General features: G+C 33.0%; 1 protein-coding gene across 1 annotated transcript in view; it reads right to left on the reverse strand.

The window, feature by feature from the left end:
• The window catches only part of LOC105346777 (uncharacterized), a 42,907-nt gene that overhangs the window by 7,514 nt on the left and 14,708 nt on the right, over positions 1 to 20,685 (reverse strand). The window lies entirely within an intron of this gene.

Genomic DNA, 20,685 nt, shown 5'->3' on the forward strand with positions numbered 1-20,685 from the left:
TCAATCATGAAAGTTCCGTGTCTAATTCGCTTACAGTGACAAAAATCTCGCGGACATCAAATTTATAAAAAGGAAAGCTACATAGAGACATTTGAGATATCTTACCGGAAGTAAACTTTATTTGCTAATTTAACATTATATAGATGACATATGTAAGATTGTATACTGATATTTTCATTTTATGTTAAATATATAAAATATGAAAAAAACAAACAAATTTTTGAAGTGCTTCGGGTGACGACCGGAAATTACGCCGATCGAAACAAAATAGTATATACACATGTACATACCTAGGTCTATCATCCCACAAAGTTTGATTGTTCAAGTCGTCACCGTTTTTTAAATCTCTAGGAAACAAGGTTTTTTGTCTCGGGACAGGAAACGGACAAACGGAAGTGTTCAATGAAAATGAAAGTTAGTATTTTTTAACCATTACACAACAGGACTTTATTGGCTATCAACATATCTTATATTGTCAAACAAAAACAGTTAAACTCTTAAACAACTTGAATTGTTTGAACTCTTCCGGTGTAGACCGGAAGTGACGGTTGACAAAATGAGAGCGGTTAAACACATCTTCTATTAATTGTCTATCACCCATGTAAGTTTTGTGTCTTTGTCACTTACAGTTTCTGAGATCTCGCTGTAATAATATTTGTTTTAAAAAGAGTACCTGAGATATTTGAGATATCTCACCGGAAGTAGAATTTTTTTGTGTTTATTAATCATCGGATAGATGACATATGAAAGCGCTTATACTTATATTTCAATTTTGTGTTAAAGAAATAAAATGCGTAAAAACATATTTTTTGAAGTGCTTCCGGTGACAACCGGAAGTAACAACGAACAAAACAAAATAGTTTAAACACATCTACAACTATAGATCTATCATCCCTCAAAATTTGGAGGTTCAAGTCTTTATCGTTTCTGAGATCTGATTGTCCATAGCTTTTTGTCGCGGGACAGGAAACGGACGACAGGAAGTGAATTTTGAAAAAATCAAAAAATACCTAGAGATATTTTCGTTCTTTATCAGTCCTAAAAATTTCAAGAAAATCCATCCAGCCATCTCTGAGAAATCTGGTTAAACTTTTGAAAAACTTGAATTATTTGAACTCTTCCTGTGTGGACCGGAAGTGACGGTCAACAAAATAAAAACGGTTAAACACATCTTCTATCAAATGACTATCACCCAAGTAAGTTTCGTGTCTTGATCACTTACAGTTTCTGAGATCTCGGGGTTCAAACATTTGTTTTAAAAAAGGCTACATGAGATATTTGAGATATCTCACCGGAAGTAGAATTTTTATGTTTAGTTAACATCGGAAAGATGCAATATATATGCATTTATACTTTTATTTCAATTCTCCCAGAAATATATTAAATGCGTAAAAGCATAATTTTTGAAGAGCTTCCGGTGACGACCGGAAGTTACGACGAACAAAACAAAATAGTTTAAACACATCTACAACTATAGGTCTATCATCCCTCAAAGTTTGGATGTTCAAGTCTTTATCGTTTCTGAGATCTCATTGTCCATAGCTTTTTGTCGCGGGACAGGAAACGGACAACAGGAAGTGAATTTTGAAAAAATAAAAAAAACGCCTAGAGATATGATCATTCTCTATCAGTCCCGAAAATTTCAAGAAAATATATTTAGCCATCTCTGAGAAATCTTGTGGACAAAAAAGGGGAACAAAATAATAATAATAACTAGACTCTTGTTGCAAAAGCAACAAAAAGGTCTTCCGTTTTGATATACATGTATCAATTTAACTGTAAGACATTGCTTCTCTCAGTATTTCATAACCATTAGACAACAGGACTTAATTGACTATCAATTTGTCTTACTTTGTCAAACAGAAGCAGTAAATCTCTTAAACAACATGAATTGTTTGAACTCTTCCGGTGTGGACCGGAAGTGACGGTTGACAAAATAAAAACGGTTAAACACATCTTCTATCAAATGTCTATCATCCGTGTAAGTTTTGTGTCTTGGTCACTTACAGTTTATGAGACTTTGCTGTCATAATATTTGTTTGAAAAAGACTACCTGAGATATTTGAGATATCTCACCGGAAGTAATTTTTTTGTTTATTAATCATCAGATAGATGACATATGAAAGCATTTATACCTTTATATCATTTCAGTGTTAAACAAACAAAATGCGTAAAAACATAATTTTTGAAGTGCTTCCGGTGACGACCGGAAGTTACGACGAACAAAACAAAATAGTTTAAACACATCTACAGCTATAGGTCTATCATCCCTCAAAGTTTGGATGTTCAAGTCTTTATCGTTTCTGAGATCTCATTGTCCATAGCTTTTAATCGCGGGACAGGAAACGGACGACAGAAAGGGAATTTTGAAAAAATGAAAAAAACGCCTAGAGATATTTTCGTTCTTCATCAGTCCTATAAATTTCAAGAAAATCCATCCATGCATCTCTGAAAAATCGAGTTAAACTTTTAAAAAACTTGATTTGTTTGAACTCTTCCTGTGTGGACCGGAAGTGACGGTCGACCAAATAAAAACGGTTAAACACATCTTCTATCAAATGTCTATCATCCCTGTAAGTTTCGTGTTTTGATCACTTACAGTTTTTGAGATCTCGGGGTTCAAACATTTACTTTAAAAAAGGCTTCATGAGATATTTGAGATATCTCACCGGAAGTAGAATTTTTATGTTTATTAATCATCGGATAGATGACATATGTAAGCATTTATACTTATATTTCAATTCTCCGAGAAATATCTTAAATGCGTAAAAGCATAATTTTTGAAGAGCTTCCGGTGACGACCGGAAGTTACGACGAACAAAACAAAATAGTTTAAACACATCCACAACTATAGGTCTATCATCCCTCAAAGTTTGGATGTTCAAGTCTTTATCGTTTCTGAGATCTCATTGTCCATAGCTTTTTGTCGCGGGACAGGAAACGGACGACAGGAAGGGAATTTTGAAAAAATGAAAAAAACGCCTAAAGATATTTTCGTTCTCTATCAGTCCTATAAATTTCAAGAAAATCCATCCATGCATCTCTGAAAAATCGAGTTAAACTTTTAAAAAACTTGATTTGTTTGAACTCTTCCTGTGTGGACCGGAAGTGACGGTCGACCAAATAAAAACGGTTAAACACATCTTCTATCAAATGTCTATCATCCCTGTAAGTTTCGTGTTTTGATCACTTACAGTTTCTGAGATCTCGGGGTTCAAACATTTACTTTAAAAAAGGCTTCATGAGATATTTGAGATATCTCACCGGAAGTAGAATTTTTATGTTCATTAATCATCGGATAGATGACATATGTAAGCATTTATACTTATATTTCAATTCTCCGAGAAATATATTAAATGCGTAAAAGCATAATTTTTGAAGAGCTTCCGGTGACGACCGGAAGTTACGACGAACAAAACAAAATAGTTTAAACACATCTACAACTATAGGTCTATCATCCCTCAAAGTTTGGATGTTCAAGTCTTTATCGTTTCTGAGATCTCATTGTCCATAGCTTTTTGTCGCGGGACAGGAAACGGACGACAGGAAGTGAATTTTGAAAAAATGAAAAAAACGCCTGGAGATATTATAATTATCTGTCAGTCCTGAAAATTTCAAGAAAATTCATCCAGCCATCTCTGAGAAATCTTGTGGACAAAAAACGGACAAAAAAAAATAATAATAATAATAATAATAATAATAAGAAACATTACAATCACTATAAGGTCTTCCGTTGGAAACGGAAGACCTTAAAAAAACATTACAATCACTATAAGGTCTTCCGTTGGAAACGGAAGACCTTAACTAGACTCTTGTTGCAAAAGCAACAAAAAGGTCTTCCGTTTTGATATACATGTATCAATTTAACTGTAAGACATTGCTGCTCTCACATAGAAAAAAAGTGGATATGATAATTATTGTGAATGATATATCAAGACGTTACTTCCATGTAAAACAACAAGAATGAAAAAGAAATCAATTTTTGAAGTACTTTCTGTGACGACCGGAAGAAACGCCGAACTAAACAAAAATGTTGAGCAATTGTACAATCATTTGTCAATCTTTCCTCAAAGTTTGGTTGTTTAGGTCTCTGCCAAATCTAAGATCTCTTTGAAACATCATTTTTTGTCTCGGGACCGAAACGGCCGAACGAAAGTGATTAATAAAAACTAAAGCTGGTATTTCTCGTGCATTTGCTTAATGTACATCACTGTTTATCAGGCTAGATGAAATTCCAAGAAAGTCAGTTAAACTTGTTAAAAACAGGATTTGTTTGAACCCTTCCGGTAAGAACCGGAAGTGACAGTTGACAAAATTAAACCCGTTAAACACATCCCCAATCAAAATTCTATCAATCCTGAAAGATTCGTGTCTCAATCACTTACAATGACGAAAATCTCGCGGACATAAAATTTGTTAAAAGGAAAGCTACATAGGGATATTTGAGATATCTCACCGGAAGTAAAATTTATTTGCCAATTTAACATTATATAGATGACATATGTAAGATTGTATACTGATATTTTCATTTTATGTAAAATGAATAAAACAAATTTTTTAAGAGCTTCCGGTGACGACCGGAAGTTACGCCAAACAAAACAAAATAGTGTATATACATGTACATACATAGGTCTATCATCTCACAAAGTGTGATCGTTCAAGTCGTTACCGTTTTTGAGATCTCCAGCAATCAAGGTTTTTTGTCTCGGGACAGGAAACGGACAAACGAAGTGCTCAATGTAAATTGTAATTAATATTTTTTTGTATTGCCCTTTCTACTTAATTTTTCATCGACTTCACTACAAATATCAAAGGAAAACAGTTAACCTGATAAACAGCTTTATTTGTTTGAACTCTTCCTGTGTGGACCGGAAGTGACAGAAGACAAAACGAAACCAAGTTAACACATCTTCAATCAAATGTCTATCATCCATGAAAGTTTTGTGCTTTGATCACTTATAGTCTCTGAGATCTCGTTTGTACAAAATGTGTTTCAAAAAAGCTACCTGAGATATTTCAGATATCTCACCGGAAGTAGATTTTTTTTGTTGAGTTAAAATCGCATAGATAACCTATGCATAGATTTATACTTATATATTTATTTATGGAAAAGGAATTTTATGCGTAAAAGAAGTTATTTTTGAAGTGCTACCGGTGACGACCGGAAGTTACGACGAACAAAACAAAAAAGTGTGAACACATCTACCGCTATGGGTCTATCATCCCACAAAGTTTTGATGTTCAAGTCTTTACCGTTTTTGAGATCTCGTTGATACAAGCTTTTTCAACGTGGGACAGGAAATGGACAAACGGAAGTGCTCAATCTAAATTGTATTTAATATTTCTTGTATACTTGCCCTTTGTACTTCATTTCTCATCCAGCACACTACAAATATCAATGGAAAAAAGTTAAACTGATAAACAGTTCGATTTGTTTGAACCCCTCCTGTGTGGACCGGAAGTGACGGAAGACAAAACGAAACCGGTTAAACACATCTTCAATCAACTGTCTATCATCCATGAAAGTGTTGTGCTTTGATGACTTATAGTTTCTGAGATCTCGTTTGTATAAAATGTGTTTCAAAAAAGCTACCTGAGATATTTGAGATATCTCACCGGAAGTAGAATTTATGTTGAGTTAACATTGCATAGATAACCTATGCATAGATTTATACTTATATATTTATTTTATGGAAAAGGAATTTTATGCGAAAAAGTAGTTATTTTTGAAGTGCTTCCGGTGACGACCGGAAGTTATGACGAACAAAATAAAATAGTTTAAACACATCTACAGCTATAGGTCTATCATCCCACAAAGTTTTGATGTTCAAGTCTATGCCGTTTTGGAGATCTCGTTGATACAAGCTTTTTCAACGCGGGACAGGAAACGGACGACCGGAAATGATTTTTGACAAAATGAAAAAATCGTCTCGAGATATTGTCATTCTCTTTCATTTTAGAAAATTTCAGATAAATCTATCCAGTCATCTCTGAGAAATCTTCTGGAAAAAAACTTGGAAAAAAAAAAATAATAATAACTAGACTCTTGTTGCTATAGCAACAAAAAGGTCTTCCGTTCCTCATGTATTAATCTGCACAAAAAATCCAGTTATCTTGTAAACAGAAAATGGATACATGTACATTTTGTCTTTCCTCAAAGTTTGGATGTTCAAGTTTTTGTTAGTAATAATATCTCTTTGAAAAAAGGTTTTTAGTCTCGGTACCGAAAACGAACAAACGGAAGTGATTTAAGAAATTAAAAGTAGATATTTTAGTACATTTACCTACGGTACGTTTCTGTTCATCAAATTAAGTAAAATATTAAAACAAATCTAAAGTTAAAAAAAGAACTTCTATTCCTTCAACGCTTCAAGTGAGAACCGGAAATGACGTACGACCAAATGAAACCCGTTAAACACATATTTTATCAAATGTTAATTATACATATAAATTTTATTTCTTGATCTCTCACAGTTTCTGAGATCTTGTGGGTACTTTGTTTTTTTTAAAAGAAGGCTACCTGAGATATTTGAGATGTCTCACCGGAAGTAGAACTTTTTGTTGTTTACTTATAATGTGGATATGACTTTTTGTATTTCTATAGCTTAAATGTTACTTCCAGGCTAATTAACCAACTATTTAAAAAAAATCAAAATTTGGTGTACTTCCTGTGACAACCGGAAGTTACGCCGGAAAAAACAAACTAATGTGAACCCATGTACATACATATATCTATCATCCCACAATGTTTGGTTGTTCAAATTGTTACTGCTTTTAAGATCTCTTCGAAATAAGATTTTTTGTCTCGGGACAGGAAACGGACAAACGGAAGTGCGCAGTGTAAATTGTATTAAACATTTCTTGTATACTTGACTTTTGTACATAATTGTTAATTACAAAAATTAAAATATCACAGGAAAACAGTTAAACTGATAAACAGCTTGATTTTTTTTAACCCTTCCTGTGTGGACCGGAAGTGACGGAAGACAAAATGAAACCGGTTAAACATATCTTCAATCAAATGTCTATCATTCATGAAAATTTCATGATTTGATCATTAATAGTTTGTGAGATCTCGCGGGTACAAAATGTGTTTTAAAAAAGCTCCCTGAGATAATTGAGATATCTCACCGGAAGAAGAATTTTGTTGTTGATATAGCATCGCATATATAACTTATGTAAAGAATTATAGTTTTATGTTTATTCTATGGAAAAGAAATTAAATTCGTAAAAATAATTATTTTTGAAGTACTTCCGTTGACGACCGGAAGTTACGACGAACAAAAATAAATAGTTTAAACACATCTACAACTATAGGTCTATCATCCCACAAAGTTTGTGTGTTCAAAACTTAACCGTTTTTGAGATCTCGTGGTGACAAGCTTTTTCAACGCGTGACAGGAAACGGAAGACCGGAAATGAATTTTGAAAAAATGAAAAAAACGCCTAGAGATATTATCATTTTCTTTCAATTCAAAAAATTTCAAGAAAATCTATCCAGCCATCTCCGAGAAATCTTGTGGACAAAAAAAGGGAAAAAAAAATAATAACTAGACTCTTGTTGCAAAAGCAACAAAAAGGTCTTCCGTTTTGATATACATGTATCAATTTAACTGTAAGACATTGCTTCTCTCACATAGAAAAAAAAGTGGATATGATAATTATTGTGAATGATATATCCAGACGTTACTTACATGTTAAACAACGAGAATGAAAAAGAAATCAATTTTTGAAGTACTTTCTGTGACGACCGGAAGTAACGCCGAACTAAACAAAAATGTTCACCATTTGTATAATCATATGTCAATCTTTCCTCAAAGTTTTGTTGTATACGTCTCTGCCAAATCTAAGATCTCTTTGAAACTATATTTTTGTCTCGGGACCGAAACGGACGAACGAAAGTGATTAATAAAAACTAAAGCTGGAATGTCTCGTAGATTTGCTTAATGTACATCACTCTTTATCAGGCTAGATAAAATTCCAAGAAAGTCAGTTAAACTTGTTAAAAACAGGATTTGTTTGAACCCTTCCGGTAAGAACCGGAAGTGACAGTTGACAAAATTAAACCCGTTAAACACATCCCCAATCAAAATTCTATCAATTATGAAAGATTCGTGTCTCAATCACTTACAATGACGAAAATCTCGCGGACATCAAATTTGTAAAAAGGAAACATAAAGATATTTGAGATATCTCACCGGAAGTAAAATTTATTTGCCAATTTAACATTATATAGATGACATATGTAAGATTGTTTACTGATATTTTCATTTTATGTAAAATGAATAAAACAAATTTTTGAAGTGCTTCCGGTGACGACCGGAAGTTACGCCGAACAAAACAAAATAGTGTAAAAACATGTACATACATAGGTCTATCATCCCACAAAGTTTGATTGTTCAAGTCGTTACCGTTTTTGAGATCTCCAGAAATCAAGGTTTTTTGTCTCGGGACAGGAAACGGACAAACGGAAGTGCTCAATGTAAATTGTAATTAACATTTTTTTTGTACTTGCCTTTTCAACTTAATTTTTCATCGACATCACTACAAATATCAAAGGAAAACAGTTAAACTGATAAACAACTTTATTTGTTTGAACTCTTCCTGTGTGGACCGGAAGTGACAGAAGACAAAACGAAACCGGTTAAACACATCTTCAATCGAATGTCTAACATCCATGAAAGTTTTGTGCTTTGATCACTTATAGTTTCTGAGATCTCGTTTGTACAAAATGTGTTTCAAAAAAGCTACCTGAGATATTTGAGATATCTCACCGGAAGTAGAATTTTTTTAATGAGTAAACATCGCATAAACAACCTATGCATAGATTTATACTTAGATATTTATTTTATGGAAAAGGAATTTTATGGGAAAAAGTAGTTATTTTTGAAGTGTTTCCGGTGACGACCGGAAGTTACGACGAACAAAACAAAATAGTGTAAAAACATCTACAGCTATAGGTCTATCATCCCACAAAGTTTTGATATTCAAGTCTTTACCGTTTCTGAGATCTCGTTGATACAAGCTTTTTCAACGCGGGACAGGAAACGGACAAACGGAAGTGCTCAATGTAAATTGTAATTATTATTTTTTTGAACTTGCCTTTTCAACTTAATTTTTCATCGACTTCACTACAAATATCAAAGGAAAACAGTTAAACTGATAAATAACTTTATTTGTTTGAACTCTTCCTGTGTGGACCGGAAGTGACGGAAGACAAAACGAAACCGGTTAAACACATCTTCAATCAAATGTCTATCATCCATGAAAGTTTTGTGCTTTGATCACTTATATTTTCTGAGATCTCGTTTGTACAAAATGTGTTTCAAAGAAGCTACCTGAGATATTTGAGATATCTCACCGGAAGTAGATTTATTTTGTTGAGTTAAAATCGCATAGATAACTTATGCATAGATTTATACTTATATATTTATTTTATGGAAAAGGAATTTTATGCGAAAAAGTAGTTATTTTTCAAGTGCTTCCGGTAACGACTCAAAGTAAATTGTATTAAATATTATTTGTATACTTGTCCTTTGTACTTTATTGTTCATCGAGCACACTACAAATGTCAGAAGAATTATGTTAATTTGATTAACAGCTCGATTTGTTTGAAGTCTTTCTGTGTGGACCGGAAGCGACGGAAAAAAATGAAACCAGTTAAATACATTTTCAATCAAATGTCTATCATCCATGAAAGTTTTGTGCTTTGATCACATTTAGTTTCTGAGATCTCGTTTGTACAAAATGTGTTTTAAAAAAGCTACCTGAAATATTTGAGATCTCTCACCGGAAGTAGATTTTTGCTGTTGATATAACATTGCATAGATAACTTATGCTTAAAATTTATACTTATATATTTATTTTATGAAAAAGGAATTAGATGCGTAAAAGAAGTTATTTTTTTATGTGCCTCCGGTGACGACCGGAAGTTACGCCGAGCAAAACAAAATAGTGGGAACACATCTACATACATTGGTCTATCATCCCACTTAGCTTGATCGTTTAAGTCGTTACCGTTTTTGAGATCCCGTCGAAAAAAGGTTTTTTGTCTCGGGACAGGAAACGGACGACCGGAAGTGCTCAATGTAAATTGTATTTAATATTTTTGTTGTACTTGCCTTTTCTACTTAATTGTTCATCGACTTCACTACAAATATAAAAGAAAAACAGTTTAACGTATAAACGGCTCTATTTGTTTGAACTCTTTCTGTGTGGACCGGAAGTGACGGAAGATAAAACAAAACCGGTTAAACACATCTTCAATCAAATGTCTATCATCCATTAAAGTTTTGTGCTTTGATCACTTACAGTTTCTGAGATCTCGTTTATACAAAATGTGTTTAAAAAAAGCTACCTGAGATATTTAAGATATCTCACCGGAAGTAGAATTTTGTTGTTGATATAACATCGCATAGACAACTTATGCTTAAAATTTATACTTATATATTTATTTTATGATAAAGGAATTAAATGCGTAAAAGTAGTTATTTTTATGTGCTTCCGGTGACGACCGGAAGTTACGCCGAGCAAAACAAAATAGTGGGAACACATCTACATACATTGGTCTATCATCCCACTAAGTTTGATTGTTTAAGTCGTTACCGTTTTTGAGATCCCGTCGAAACAAGGTTTTTTGTCTCGGGACAGGAAACGGACGACCGGAAGTGCTCAATGTGAATTGTATTAAAAATTTCATTTGTACTTGCGTTTTCTACTTAATTGTTCATCGACTTCACTACAAATATAAAAGAAAAACAGTTTTATGGATAAACGGCTCTATTTGTTTGAACTCTTTCTGTGTGGACCGGAAGTGACGGAAGAGAAAACGAAACCGGTTAAACACATCTTCAATCAAATGTCTATCATCCATGAAAGTTTTGTGCTTTGATCACTTATAGTTTCTGAGATCTCGTTTGTACAAAATGTGTTTCAAAAAAGGTACCTGAGATATTTGAGATATCTCACCGGAAGTAGATTTTTGTTGTTGATTTAACATCGCATAGATAACCTATGCATAGATTTTTCCTTATATATTTATTTTATGGAAAAGGAATTTTATGCGAAAAAGTAGATATTTTTAAAGTGCTTCCGGTGACGACCGGAAGTTACGACGAACAAAACAAAATAGTTTAAACACATCTACAGCTATAGGTCTATCATCCCACAAAGTTTTGATGTTGAAGTTTTTATCGTTTCTGAGATCTCGTTGATACAAGCTTTTTCAATGCGGAACAGGAAACGGACGACCGGAATTGATTTTTGACAAAATGAAAAAAACGCCTCGAGATATTGTCATTCTCTTTCATTCTAGAAAATTTCATAAAAATCTATTCACCCATCTCTGAGAAATCTTGTGGACAAAAAAAGGAAAAAAAAAAAAAATAATAATAATAAGAAACATTACAATCACTATAAGGTCTTCCGTTGGAAACGGAAGACCTTAACTAGACTCTTGTTGCAAAAGCAACAAAAAGGTCTTCCGTTTTGATATAGAAGTATCAATTTAACTGTAAGACATTGCTTCTCTAACATAAATAAAAAATGGATACGAAAATTATTGTGAATGATAAAAATATCAAAATTGGGTGTACTTCCTGTGACGACCGGAAGTTACGCCGGATAAAACAAAATAGTGTTAACACATGTACATACATAGGTCTATCATCCCATAAAGTTTGGTTGTTCAAGTCGTTACTGTTTTTGAGATCTCGTCGAAATCAGGTTTTTGGTCTCTGGACAGGAAACGGGCAAACGGAAGTGTTTAATTTAAATTGTATTCAATATTTCTTGTATACTTGCCTTTTGTACATTATTTTTCATTTATCTAACTAAAATATATCAATGGAAAACAGTTAAACTGATAGACAGCTCTTTTTTTTTAACTCTTCCGGTATGGACCGGAAGTGACGGAAGACAAAATGAAACCGGTTAAACACATCTTCAATCAAATCTCTATCAATCATGACAGCTTCGTGTCTCAATCACCTACAGTGACAAAAATCTCGCGGACATCAAATTTGTAAAAAGGAAAGCTACATAGAGATATTTGAGATATCTCACTGGAAGTAAAATTTATTTGCTATTTTAACATTATATAGATGACATATGTAAGATTGTATACTGATATTTTCATTTTAGGTAAAATGAATAAAATATGAAAAAAAAACATTTTTGAAGTGCTTCCGGTGACGACCGGAAGTTACGCCGAACAAAACAAAATAGTGTAAACACATAAACATACATAGGTCTATCATCCCACAAAGTTTGATTGTTCAAGTCGTCACCGTATTTGAGATCTCAAGGAATCAAGGTTTTTTGTCTCGGGACAGGAAACGGAGAAACGGAAGTGTTCAATGAAAATGAAAGTTAGTATTTCTTAACCACTACACAACAGGACTTTATTGGCCATCAACTTATCTTATATTGTCAAACAAAAACAGTTAAACTCTAAAACAATTTGAATTGTTTGAACTCTTCCGGTGTAGACCGGAAGTAACGGTTGACAAAATGAGAGCAGTTAAACACATCTTCTATCAAATGTCATATCATCCGTGTAAGTTTCGTGTCTTGATCACTTACAGTTTATGAGATCTCGCTGTGATAATATTTGTATTAAAAAGACTACATGAGATGTGTGAGATATCTCACCGGAAGTAATTTTTTTTGTTTATTCGGATAGATGACATATGAAAGCTTGTATATTTTTATTTCAATTCTGTGTTAAACAAATAAAATGCGTAAAAAATTAATTTTTGAAGTACTTCCAGTGACAACCGGAAGTTACGACGAACAAAACAAAATAGTTTAAACACATTTACAACTATAGGTCTATCATCCCTCAAAGTTTGGAGGTTCAGGTCTTTATCGTTTCTGAGATCTCATTGTCCATAGCTCTTTGTCGCGGGACAGGAAACGGACGACAGGAAGTGAATTTTCAAAAAATGAAAAAAAACGCACAGAGAAATAATCGTTCTCTACCAGTCCTAAAATTTTTTAGAAAATCTATCCAGCCATCTCTGAGAAATCTGGTTAAACTTTTAAAAAACTTAATTTTTTTTAACTCTTCCAGTGTGGACCGGAAGTGACGGTTGACAAAATAAAAACAATTAAACACATCTTCTATCAAATGTCTATCATCCATGTAAGTTTCGTGTCTTGATCACTTACAGTTTCTGAGATCTCGCGGTTCAAACATTTGTTTGTAAAAAGGCTACATGAGATATTTGAGATATCTCACCGGAAGTAAATTTTTTATGTTTAGTTAACATCGGAAAGATGACGTATGGAAGCATTTATACTTATATTTCAATTCTCCGTAAAATATATTAAATGCGTAAGAGCATAATTTTTGAAGAGCTTCCGGTGACGACCGGAAGTTACGACGGACAAAACAAAATAGTTTAAACACATCTACAACTATAGGTCTATCATCCCTCAAAGTTTGGATGTTCAAGTCTTTATCGTTTCTGAGATCTCATTGTCCATAGCTTTTTGTCGCGGGACAGGAAACGGACGACAGGAAGTAGATTTTGACAAAATGAAAAAAACGCCTGGAGATATTATCATTTTCTGTTAGTCCTGAAAATTTCAAGAAAATCCATCCAGCCATCTCTGAGAAATCTTGTGGACAAAAAAAGGAAAAAAAAAAAAAAATAATAATAACTATAGCAACAAAAAGGTCTTCCGTTCGTCATGTATTAATCTGCACAAGAAATCCAGTTATCTTGTAAACAGAAAATGAATATAATATATATAAGTTTTGTGTCTTGATCTATCATAGTTCTGAGATCTTATTTATTCTTTGTTTTTAAAAAAGAAGGCTATCTGAGATATATGAGATGTCTCACCGGAAGTAGAACTTTTTTTTACCATGTGTAGATGACTTTTTGTATTTCTATAGCTAAAATGTTACTTCAATGCTAAATAACCAAAATATTTTTAAAAATATCAAAATTGGGTGTACTTCCTGTGAAGACCGGAAGTTACGCCGGATGAACTAAAATAGTGTTAACACGTGTCCATACATAGGTCTATAATCCTACAAAGTTTGGTTGTTGAAGCCGTTACCGTTTTTGAGATCTCGTTGATATAAGGTTTTTTGTTTCGGGACAGGAAACGGACAAACGGAAGTGCTTAATGAAATTTAAATTTTTTATATCTTGTTACTTTCCTATTTTACATTATTATTCATCGAAGATGCTAAAACTATCAAATTAAAACAGTTTAACGGATAAACAGTTTGATTTGTTTGAACTCTTCCGCTGTGGACCGGAAGTGACGGAAAACAAAATGAAACTGTTTAAACACATCTTCAATCAAATGTCTATGTTTAGTCAAAGTTTCGTGTCTTGATCACGTACAGTACCTGAGAACTTGCGGGTACAAAATATGTTTTAAAAAAGCTTCCTGAGATAATCGAGAAATCTCACCGGAAGTAGAATTTTTTTGTTTATTCAACATTGTATAGATGACATATGTAAGGATCTCTACTAATATCTTTATTCTATGGAAAATCAATTAAATACGTAAAAACAAAAAAATTTGAAGAGCTTCCGGTGACGACCGGAAGTTACGCCGAACAAAACAAAAATGTTTAAACACATCTACAACTATAGGTCTATCATCCCTCAATTTTTGGATGTTCAAATCTTTATCGTTTCTGAGATCTCGATGTGACAAGCTTTTTGTCGCGGGACAGGAAACGGACGACAGGAAATAAATTTTCAAAAAATGAAAAAATCGCCTAGAGATATGATCATTTTCTATCAATCCTGAAAATTTCAAGTAAATCTATCCAGCCATCTCTGAGATATCTTGTGGACAAAAACTGGGAAAAAAAAAATAATAATAATAATAATAATAAAAAACATTACAATCACTAGAAGGTCTTCCGTTGTAACGGAAGACCTTAAAAACATTACAATCACTAGAAGGTCTTCCGTTGTAACGGAAGACCTTAAAAACCTTACAATCACTATAAGGTCTTCCGTTGGAAACGGAAGACCTTAATAATAAGAAACATTACAATCACTATAAGGTCTTCCGTTGGAAACGGAAGACCTTAACTAGACACTTGTTGCAAAAGCAACAAAAAGGTCTTCCGTTTTGATATACATGTATCAATTTAACTGTAAGACATTGCTTCTCTCACATAGAAAAAAAAGTGGATATGATAAATATTGTGAATAATCTCAATCACTTACAGTGACAAAAATCTCACGGACATCAAATTTGTAAAATGGAAAACTACACAGAGACAATTGAGATATCTCACCGGAAGTTAAATTTATTTGCTAATCAAACATTATATAGATGACATATGTAAGATTATATACTGATATTTTCATTTTATGTAAAATGAATAAAATATGAAGAAAACAACATTTTTGAAGTGCTTCCGGTGACGACCGGAAGTTACGCCGAACAAAACAAAACAGTGTTAACACATGTTCATACATAGGTCTATCATCCCACAAAGTTTGGTTGTTCAAGTCGTCATCGTTTTTGAGATCTCGTCGAAATAAGTTTTTTTGTCTCGGGACAGGAAACGGACATGCGGAAGTGCTCAATGTAAATTGTATTAAACATTTCTTGTATACTTGCCTTTTGTACGTTATATTTCATTTATCTAGCTAAAAATGTCAAAGAAAAACAGTTAAACTGATAAACAGCTCGATTTGTTTAAACTCTTCCGGTGTGGACCGGAAGTGACGGAAGACAAAATGAAACCAGTTAAACACATCTTCAATCAAATGTCTATCATCCACGAAAGTTCCGTGTCTTGATCACTTATAGTTTCTGAGATCTCGCGGGTACAAAATGTGTTTTAAAAAGGCTTCCTGAGATGATTGAGATATCTCACCGGAAGTAGAATTTTTTTGTTGATTTAACATTGCATAGATAAGTTATGCATAGAATTATACTTATTTATTTAATTTACGGAAAATGAATTTAATGCGTAAAATAACTATTTTTGAAGTGCTTCCGGTGACGACCGGAAGTTACGACGAACAAAACAAAAGTGTTTAAACACATCTACATACACAGGTCTATCATCCTACAAAAATTGGTTGTTCAAGTCTTTACCATTTTTGAGATCTCGAGGTGACAAGGTTTTTCATTGCGGGACAGGAAACGGACGACCGGAAATGAATTTTTTAAAAAATGAAAAAATCATTCCTACACTCTATCATTCTCTATTATTCCTGAAAATTTCAAGAAAATCTATCCAGTCATCTCTGAGAAAATCGGGGAAAAAAATAATAATAATAATAATAATAATAAAAAGAAACATTACAATCACTATAAGGTCTTCCGTTGGAAACGGAAGACCTTAACTAGACTGTTGTTGCTATAGCAACAAAAAGGTCTTCCGTTCTTCATGTATAAATCTGTACAAAAGATCCATTTCTCTTGTAAACAGAAAATGGACATAATTTATACTGTAAAGGAATTCCCCAAAAATACAAATACACAAAGACAATATGTCAATTTTTGAGTACTTTCTGTGACGACCGGAAGTTACGCCGGATCATACAAAACATAGTAAACATACATTCATACATTGCCTTGTCTTTCCTTAAAGTTTGGATGTTCAAGTTTTTGTTAGTTATAATATCTCGTTGAGAAAAAGTTTTTGTGTCGGGACCAGAAACGAACGAACGGAAGTGATTAAGAAATTGAAAATACGTATTTTAATACATTTACCTATGATACGTTATTGTTCATCACATTAAGTAAAATGTTGAAAAAATTATAATGTTAAAAAAACCAACCTTTTATTGCTTGAACACTTCGAGTGAAAACCGGAAGTGACGTACGACCAAATGGAACCCGTTAAACACATGTTCATTCAAATGTCCATTATCCATACAGGTTTTGTGTCTTGATCTCTCACAGTTTCTGAAATCTTGGGGGTAGTTTTTTTTTTTAAAGAAGGCTACCTGAGATATTTGAGATGTCTCACCTGAAGTAGAACTTTTTTTGGTTTTTTACCATGTGTGGAAGACCTCTTGTATTTTTATAACTAAAATGTTACTTCCATGTTAAATAACCAACACATTTTTAAAAAATCAGAATTTGGTGTACTTCCTGTGACGACCGGAAGTTACGCCGGATGAAACAAAATAGTGTTAACACGTATCCATACACAGGTCTATAATCCTACAAAGTTTGATTGTTGAAGTCGTTACCGTTTTTGAGATCTCTCCGATAGAAATTTTTGTCTCGGGACAGGAAACGGACAAACGGAGGTGCTTAATGAAATTAAAATTTTTATATCTTGTTTACTTTCCTGTTTTACATTATTATTCATCGAAGTAGCTAAAACTATCAAATACAAACAGTTTAACGGATGAACAGTTTGATTTGTTTGAACTCTTCCGCTGTGGACCGGAAGTGACGGAAGACAAAATGAAACTGTTTCAACACATCTTCAATCAAATGTCTATGATTCGTGAAAGTTTCGTGTCTTGGTAACGTACAGTACCTGAGAACTTGCGGGTACAAAATTTGTTTTAAAAAAGCTTCCTGAGATAATCGAGATATCTCACCGGAAGTAGAATTTTTTTGCTTATTATACATTGTATAGATGACATATTAAGGATCTATACTAATATTTTTATTCTATGGAAAATAAATTAAATACGTAAAAACAAAAAATTTTGAAGAGCTTCCGGTGACGACCGGAAGTTACGACGAACAAAACAAAAATGTTTAAACACATCTACAACTATAGTTCTATCATCCCAAAAAAGTTTGGATGTTCAAGTCTTTACCATTTTTGAGATCTCGAGGTGACAAGCTTTTCGTCACGGGACAGGAAACGGACGACAGGAAATGAATTTTCAAAAAATGAAAAAATCGCCTCGAGATATGATCATTTTCTATCAATCCTGAAAACTTCAAGTAAATCTATCCAGCCATCTCTGAGAAATCTTGTGAACAAAAACTGGGAAAAAAATAATAATAAAAAACCTTACAATCTCTATAAGGTCTTCCGTTGGAAACGGAAGACCTTAACTAGACTCTTGTTGCTATAGCAACAAAAAGGTCTTCCGTTCCTCATGTATTAACCTGCACAAAAAATCCAGTTATCTTGTAAACAGAAAATGGATATAATATATATAAGCTTTGTGTCTTGATCTATCACAGTTTCTGAGATCTTATTTATACTTTGTTTTTAAAAAAGAAGGCTATCTGAGATATATGAGATGTCTCACCGGAAGTAGAACTTTTTTTTTACCATGTGTAGATGACTTTTTGTATTTCTATAGCTAAATGTTACTTCAATGCTAAATAACCAAAATATTTTTTAAAAATCAAAATTGGGTGTACTTCCTGTGACGACCGGAAGTTACGCCGGATAAAACAAAATAGTGTTAACACATGTACATACATAGGTCTATCATCCCATAAAGTTTTGTTGTTCAAGTCGTTACTGTTTTTGAGATCTCGTCGAAATAAGGTTTATGGTTTCTGGACAGGAAACGGGCAAACGGAAGTGTTCAATCTGAATTGTATTCAATATTTCTTGTATACTTGCCATTTGTACATTATTTTTCATTTATCTAACTAAAAAATATCAAAAGAAAACAGTTAAACTGATAAACAGCTCGATTTTTTTAACTTTTCCGGTATGGACCGGAAGTGACGGAAGACAAAATGAAACCGGTTAAACACATCTTCAATCAAATGTCTATCATCCATGAAAGTTTCGTGTCTTGATCGCTTATAGTTTTCGAGATCTCGCGGGTACAAATTGTGTTTTTAAAAAGCTACCTGAGATAATTGAGATATCTCACCGGAAGTAGAATTTTTTTGTTGATATAACACCGCATAGGTAACTTATGTATAGAATTATAGTTTTATGTTTATTCTATGGAAAAGAAATTTAATGCGTAGAAATAATAATTTTTGAAGTGCTTCCGGTGACGACCGGAAGTTACGACGAACAAAAAAAAATAGTTTAAACACATCTACAGCTATAGGTCTATCATCCCACAAAGTTTGGGTGTTCAAAACTTTACCGTTTTTGAGATCTCGAGGTGACAAGCTTTTTCAACGCGGGACAGGAAACGGACGACCGGAAATGAATTTTAAAAAAATGAAAAAAACGCCTAGAGATATTATCATTGTCTTTCATTCCAGAAAATTTCAAAAATATCTATCCAGCCATCTCCGAGAAATCTTGTGGACAAAAAAAGGAAAAAAAAAATAATAATAAAAAACCTTACAATCACTATAAGGTCTTCCGTTGGAAACGGAAGACCTTAATAAAAAACATTACAATCACTATAAGGTCTTCCGTTGGAAACGGAAGACCTTAACAATTGCGGATAAACAAATGTAAAGTTGCTTACATGATTAGAATATTTTTTTTAAAAATAATTAAACTGATTTTCTGTATAAATCATTCCCTTCCCCACCACCATTTTTTTTCAAATCTGCCCCTTGAATCTTGATTTAAGCAAACTCAATTATGCACAATCTAAAAATACCTGGGTATTCTGATTGAGTACTTGTAAAATCCCATCCTTACCCAAAAATCCTGATTTGAACAAAGTTTAATCTACAATACCTAAGATGCTACAACACAATTTGCAGATTGTCTTACAAATTGTGAGAATGAGATTTTTCAAATATTGATAAATATAACGTATCTATTCCTAACATCGATCATGTGAGTGCAAAGATGTGGGGAGTTTGTAAGATTAATTCGTAAATCTTGATAGTAAAGAAATAATACATGGGTCAGTATATTTCTGTCGATTCTCTGAATAAATTAACCTTTGTTAAGGACTTGTGAAACGATAACAGTATTTATCTTACTCTTACATTTTATAATTGTCTGTAATTTAAAGTTCTAATTGTATGCCCTTGCACCACTCTACCAGCTTTTACATTTATGGCATATCCTTTCTGTAGACTGTCGTCAAATGCCGTACATTGTATATTGGTTTCCTTAGGAGCATTGCCCAATCTAAGAACTACTTTCCTAAAGTCAACCCTCAGCCTCAAGTCTGAGTATTATCTTTAAATTTCTAAGAGTTTGAGTTGAGGAATGAGTTGAGGGATTTGAAAGTATTGATGACACTGAAGCTTTAAGACCATGCATTTACAAATTACTGTAATGGACATTATGATCATTGGTTCAGTTTATCCCCAACTAATACAGAAGATTTCTTTTCATTAAATACATTTCCAATATACAACCATACTATCTCCACATAAACAAGAGCACGAAGTACATCGACAGAGAAAATCATATAGAAAAAGTGACTCAGCTACCTAAGAATGTAAAAAAAAAACCCACTATGCATCATATTTCTATTAATCGAAAAAAAAAGTGTTAGTAACAGTCATAATATTCATGAAATGCCACCTTCTCATCTTCAAAATTTTATCCGTGGGGAATGCATGGTACCATAAAGTTGTTCTGTTGTTGTTGATGTGGGTTTTTTGTAGCTATTTTCTGTTTTTAGCATACTTCCAAATATATGTGGGGTTGGGAGAAGGGGTGCTGCTACATGACTTTAAACTGAATTGAAACATTGCATTAAAATGAACACATTTGTTTTGTTTTTCTACATATTTTTAGCAGACATGCAGATTGCAACACATTATATGTTTACAATAATTTTTGTAAACAATGAGGATGTTTATTTTTTATCATCTCTAAAG

Source organism: Magallana gigas, chromosome 1 (genome assembly GCF_963853765.1).
Source record: "Magallana gigas chromosome 1, xbMagGiga1.1, whole genome shotgun sequence".
In the NCBI taxonomy this organism is placed as follows: domain Eukaryota; kingdom Metazoa; phylum Mollusca; class Bivalvia; order Ostreida; family Ostreidae; genus Magallana; species Magallana gigas.